We start from the raw sequence: 5,803 nt of genomic DNA, 5'->3' as shown, positions 1-5,803 counted from the left end.
GGGCCCCAGGAAGAACACAAGGAGTCTATTTTCTTTTAAAAATTATATGTGTGTGTATGCATGTGTGTGTGTGCGTGTGTGTGTGTGTGTGCATTTGGGAGTGTGTGTTCATGTGTGTAAGCTAGTTATCTTCTAGCATGTGGGTCCTGGGATTACAATCACATCATCAGATTTGGTAGCAGACACTTTACCTGCTTAGCCATCTCACCAAGTCCCACCCCCTTAAAAGGCATTTTATTTTTTATAAAATAGTTTGCATTAGAGACAAAACTTTACCATGGAAACGTCTTAGAGTAATCAATTGAACGCCCTTTTGTACTTGATTTGGAAATACATTCCATGCATGTTCATCAATCTTGGCACCCGTAGATCGTCTAGGAGAGTACCGCATCGAGTGTATTTCTTTGACTTGTTCTGACTGAGCTTGAGGAAAGGTAAGAGGAGAGAGAAGTAAGCAGGCTTAAATGAAGTTTATGTAGTTTGAGACAATTAACTCAAATAATCTCAAGAATGCACCCTCAAGCAAGAGTTATTATGCTTTCTTTTCCCGGAAAAGTTTTCACTGGAGTTGGGTTGGTTTGAAGGCAGACTATTTCTGTCTAGTGAACACTGACATTACAAACTCATTGAAGCCTTACTCCGCCATTTTGCATTAGGCTGTGGACAGAGCAACAGCGTCCTTAGCATCAGGATGGCTTTGACTTGGTATGCACATATGAATGTTAAAGGAAGACCACAGATGTGCTAAGATGTAACACAATGGGGAATTATTTTAGAAAAGCCTATTAAAGGTTATGAAAAGGCTTATATATGAATGATGATATGATGAAAGGCAGAATATTAAAAAACAAGGAAATTACTACAGAGGACTTAAGAGCACAAAAGGGTTTCCCAGCTGCTCCTGATAAGAAGAATAATAAGAGTTAGCCAAATTGTCCCCTTGAAAGCAGAGTCCTGTCTAGTGATCAGTTTGTGCTCTTAACCACTGAGCCATCTCTCTAGCCCCCCAGTATTTATGATATAGAAGACACATACTAGCTTTCCCTATTCAGATGAAAACCAATAAATAGATAGAAGTTAATAACATGTTAACAGGGAGTAACTTGACCTCCTTCCCCTTTTCTTCTTCTTCCTCTTCCTCTCCCCTCTCCCCTCTCCCTTCTTCCAATCTTTTTTTCCCTTGAGTTCCATGACAGAGCTGTCTTAAAAAAAAAAAAAAACCTCCTTTACTTTCCAATTGTCTTCTATCTGGGCTGACCTGTCTCCAATGCCACTAGACATTTCTATTGATTGTATTCAGGGCACTGATTCAGGGGGCATGTGAATGATGTGAAGTCATTTCACTAAAAAAGTTTTCCAGGAAAAGTGAGAAATCCTCTGGAGTCTGCTCCTGGGTATAACTTTTACATTAACTATATACATGGATGTAACTATTCATTTTACACCACTTGACTATAAAATTCATTTAAGTGATAAAGAAAAAGCATAAATCTGGTGCTGCTTTTACAACTTTGGGGTCCAGAATTACTAATTTGAGCATAGAATATTTATTTATTCCAGGAATTCAAGAAAGGATTTCTGGCTTCATGGAATGGTTGGAAAAGACTGGGCAATACAGGAAATCCTGGATGGGACTGATTTGGCAGGGAGACAGTTCAGGTGCTAGATAGGGACATTGAAAAAGTAGTGGGAGTTTAGACAGAGATTTGGAAAACAGTAAGGTGCATCACAGTCATAAGTTTAATAGGAGTTGATATGTGGATTTACATATGTTTGATGAAGACAAGTCAAGTTGATTTCTGGAGACCCGTGGTGCTAGATATTAGATGGGACCTAAACCTGAAGTTGTCATGGAGTCAATGAAAGTGGGAAAGAAGTGTCAGGAAAGGTGGTTAAGACAGATAAGGGGTGGATTCCAGAACTTAGATTAGTCAAGAAGACTTGTCTAATTCTGCATAAGTCAATTTACGTCTGGAAGAACTGGTGTCTCAAGCCTGCAGGGTGAAGCTGGATCCTCCCTGAAGAAGTCTGTGTTTGGCTGAACATATATAGGGGAACAAGAGGTCTTGGGATGTACCTATGTGAATTCTGTGATCAGAGCAAACTATTCAGCTCAGAGGAGGCACTGCGACTTGGCACTTGGCAAGGTTTGCTACCGAAAGAGGCAAAAATGCATTCATGAAGATGAAATTATAGAACAATCTATTTAGGGTCAATTTACTTTTCCAATAATGGAGAATGCCACTGCTTCTTTAAAAGTGCTTGCAATGCCTACATCATAGTAATTTTAAACAGCAATGTCTTTTTCAACTTCTACTTTATTTGCGTTTTGCTGTAATAGAGATCAAACCCAGAGCCTCAAGCATGCTCTTTACTCTGAGCTACAACCCCTAGTTTTTCTGTCTGTCTGTCTGTCTGTCTGTCTGTCTGTCTGTCTGTCTGTCTGTCTTGTCTGTCTATTATCTTATGTCAACATATCACAAATAACTGTTCTTAAAGCATTTGAGTGGTACTTTTACCTAAAACTCAGCCATTTCATACTTTCTATTACCAGTTCTTCCTTCTAAGGTTTAATATCTCATAATTGTGTAATTCCATTGGGCCAAGCAGTATAGAATTGTCAGCAGGAATGTAAATTTTTTTCTGTTCACCACTAAGTACTTATGATCAAACAAATCAGTTTTTTCCTTCAGCATAATAAAGGCATAAAGTAATAGACTTCAGCCACTTTTGAAAAGTCAAAAGAAAAAAATAATCTAAGCACAAAATCTGACAAGAATGTACATGAGTGTTAAAACTATCTTGTAAGTAAGGTGACAAACAGCAATGCTTCAAGTATCAGAGGATTATTTTCCCTTCTAATTCTCAATCACCCTCAACTTATAAACATGAATAACATTAACCTTAAAGCATAATTGATTTGGATGTCTTTTTTTTTTTTAAAGAATTCTTTGTTGCTTTTGTGAAAATTTAAGCTGATCCATTGATTCCATATATTTGTTGACTTGGGCTATGGTCAAAATATTTGTTTCACCTCCTTTAATGTGGTGTCAACTGAATGAAAAATCATTGGCGCTATTATTGCTTGCTTAAAAACCTGTAGTTTTCATACCTTTTTCTGCTAAAAATACATAACATAAATATAGATCTCTTCCTCTTAGCCATGCTTTCAGTTCAGAAGTTGTGTGTTCACTGTGCTGTGTTGGCACTCTCTGAAACTTTTCCATCTTGTAAAGCTAAACTTCTGTGCCTGTTATACAGTGTTCCATTTTCCCATCTCCAACCTTTGACAATAGCCACTTTATATGTTCTATGTCTACGAGTCTAACTATGGATAGAAATAGTAACTAAAGAAACCACACTGTAGTTGTTTTTGGTGACTTCCAATTAGAGTGGTTTCTAAAGATTTGTGCATGTTATACCATGTACCAGAATTTTCTTCTTTAAAAAAAAAAAAACCTTTTTTATTGGTTCTTTGTAAATTTCACACCATGCTTCCTAATCTTACTCGTCCACTCTCTGCCTTTGAAAACTCCCCTCGCTCAATAGAGAAAAAAATCTTGTTGTAGAAGCTGTAGTGTGTCACAGTGTGTCCCATAGTATACCCTTTTGTCCACACGTCTTTGCTTGCGAATGTTTATTGCAATGACTTGTTAGTCTGATTTGAGGCCATTGGCTTCTGCTACCCTATCAATTCTGGAATTTCACTTTCTGATACCTCATTGTTGCCTTGTGTCATGGCGACCCTGTAGTTTTGGATCGATAGGATCAGCCTTTAAATGGACTCCAGCAGTTCATTGATGGGATAGATATTGGGGTGGGCCAATTCAAAGCCCTGGATCGGGTCTGAGAGATATCTGAGCTGGACAGGCTGCTGGTTATCTTGCCCTCATACCCTTGGAGTTGGCTCACCAGGAACTCCTGCTACCAGGGCCAGTTCTACCCTGCTGCCCAGGTGAGGCGCAGATCCTACTCTTCCCAAGTATTGCAGCCAATGAGAGAAATGGCCACTTCTCACATTCTCATGGTCCCAGGTCCAGCTCTCCTGTCTACCATATGTGGTGAGGGTCAAGGGAGGAGAAAAGGCTATCTCTCCCTCCTTTGTGTCATAGTCCAGCAGATAAGAGGCACAGCTGGCTCTTCTACACTCATCCCTTGGAGACAGCTCGATTTTAACCCCCACACCCAGGGCCAGTTCTACTGTGCTAGCCAGGTGAGGGACATGACCTGCTCTTCTATTATGACCCAGTTGGGGTCAACTCTCCCACTTGCTGCCTGTGGGAGGGCAAAACGAAGGGGATGGAGATCTCTCCCTCACCAATGTCCCTCACTACAAAAGTAGACAAGAATGGCCAGCTCTCCCACACTCACGCCCTTGGGACTTGATCACCCACAACCCCTACATCCAGGGCTCTTCTGTGTTGCCCATCTGAGGTACAAGGCCTGCTCTCCCGAATGTTGCAGCAGATGAGGAGCAGGACCAGCTTTCCTGATCTGATGACCTTGGGGCCAGTTCTCTTGCCTGCTGTATGTGGCAAGCCAGGAGGGGGGGTCATCTCTCCCTTATCCAGGCCACTGCACAGCAGGAAAGTTACAGGGCCAGCTCTCCCACACTCACACCCTTGGGGCTGGCTCACTTGCAATTCCCACTCTCCCCAGTATGGCATCTGGCTAGGGGCAGGATCAACTCTCTGGCTCTCATGTCCCCAGGGCCAGCTCTCCCACAATGCTAAAGTGAGGGGTGAGCCCTGTTCTGCGTAGACCTCAGACATCAACATGTCCATAGGCAAGAGCCAACACTAGGGATGTCTGCCTGGCCTTTGTTAGTAAAAGATCCCTGATGCTGGGACCATGAACCCAGACATGTACTCCCAGTGGCAGTACAGGTCAGAACTCCACCATGGTCCCAGGTGCTATCACTGGCTACTTATGTCAGACTATTCCTTACCACTCTTGAGTCTCCAGTTCTGCCTCTCTTCATTGTGCCCATATCCTTCTCTTTCTTTTTCATTTCTCCACCACTTACCTTTTAGAGGGATCTGGGGCCTCTGAATGTCTGGGGTTATTTCAGGAGTGGCCCCAGGAGTGCTGTGCCCCACCTTGTACATGAAGGAGCATGGCAGGGGTTATCTTAGGCACCTGCATGGTGCCTGACTGGTGGTCATCTCAGGCCAGATCCCTGTCCAGCCCTCATGGTGCTGGTCATCTTGAGCTTGCTCCTTGCCTGAACCACCCGAGTGGTCCCATTTGTGAGTTGTGTATCTATGGCTCACTTCTGCCAAAGGCCTGCAGTCTCACTAGGTTCTTCTAGTCTATGGCTTGCTCCTGATCCTGCGAGCCATTGAGACCTGCAGGGTGTCTCAGGCTGCCCTTTTTCAGGGAATGTCAGGCTACTAATCATCCAGATGTTCATAGGTCAGAACACCGAGAGTAGACATAGCCTCTCTTCTCTCTGCCACCTCTTGAAGTGTATGTGACAGAGCAGCCACACTTGCAATGCTTCTATCAGTAGGCAGACTTTCCTTCCTCTTCAAGGGTGGATCATATAGTTAATTAACATTCAGGTTTTGGATAGTTATCAAATGCTTTTTTTGTTGTTTATTACTAGTCAAAACATCAAATGGAGGATTATGTTGTATCTTTAAGTTGTTTCATGCTTATTAAATTGAAATTTCTCTTTGGCTTTCAGACATCCAAAGGCTATAGGTCTTGACAAAGACTATTCCACTTGAGAGTGGGCTGCTGTGCTTACAGCCTGATTTTTAGACAGTAGAAGATGGGACTTTTAAGGTTTCTAGTGAGA

General features: G+C 42.2%; 1 non-coding gene across 1 annotated transcript; it reads right to left on the bottom strand.

Moving 5' to 3' along the window:
• Positions 1 to 5,381: 5,381 nt before the first annotated feature.
• Positions 5,382 to 5,517, bottom strand: LOC114625327. The gene has a single exon (XR_003712057.1). It is a non-coding gene; the product is annotated as a small nucleolar RNA SNORA17 (small nucleolar RNA).
• Positions 5,518 to 5,803: the final 286 nt, after the last annotated feature.

This window comes from Grammomys surdaster, unplaced genomic scaffold, assembly GCF_004785775.1.
Source record: "Grammomys surdaster isolate TR1022 unplaced genomic scaffold, NIH_TR_1.0 65, whole genome shotgun sequence".
Taxonomy (NCBI): Eukaryota; Metazoa; Chordata; class Mammalia; order Rodentia; family Muridae; genus Grammomys; species Grammomys surdaster.
Note: the sequence above shows the minus strand (reverse complement) of the source record. Positions and strands in the feature narration are given on the sequence as shown.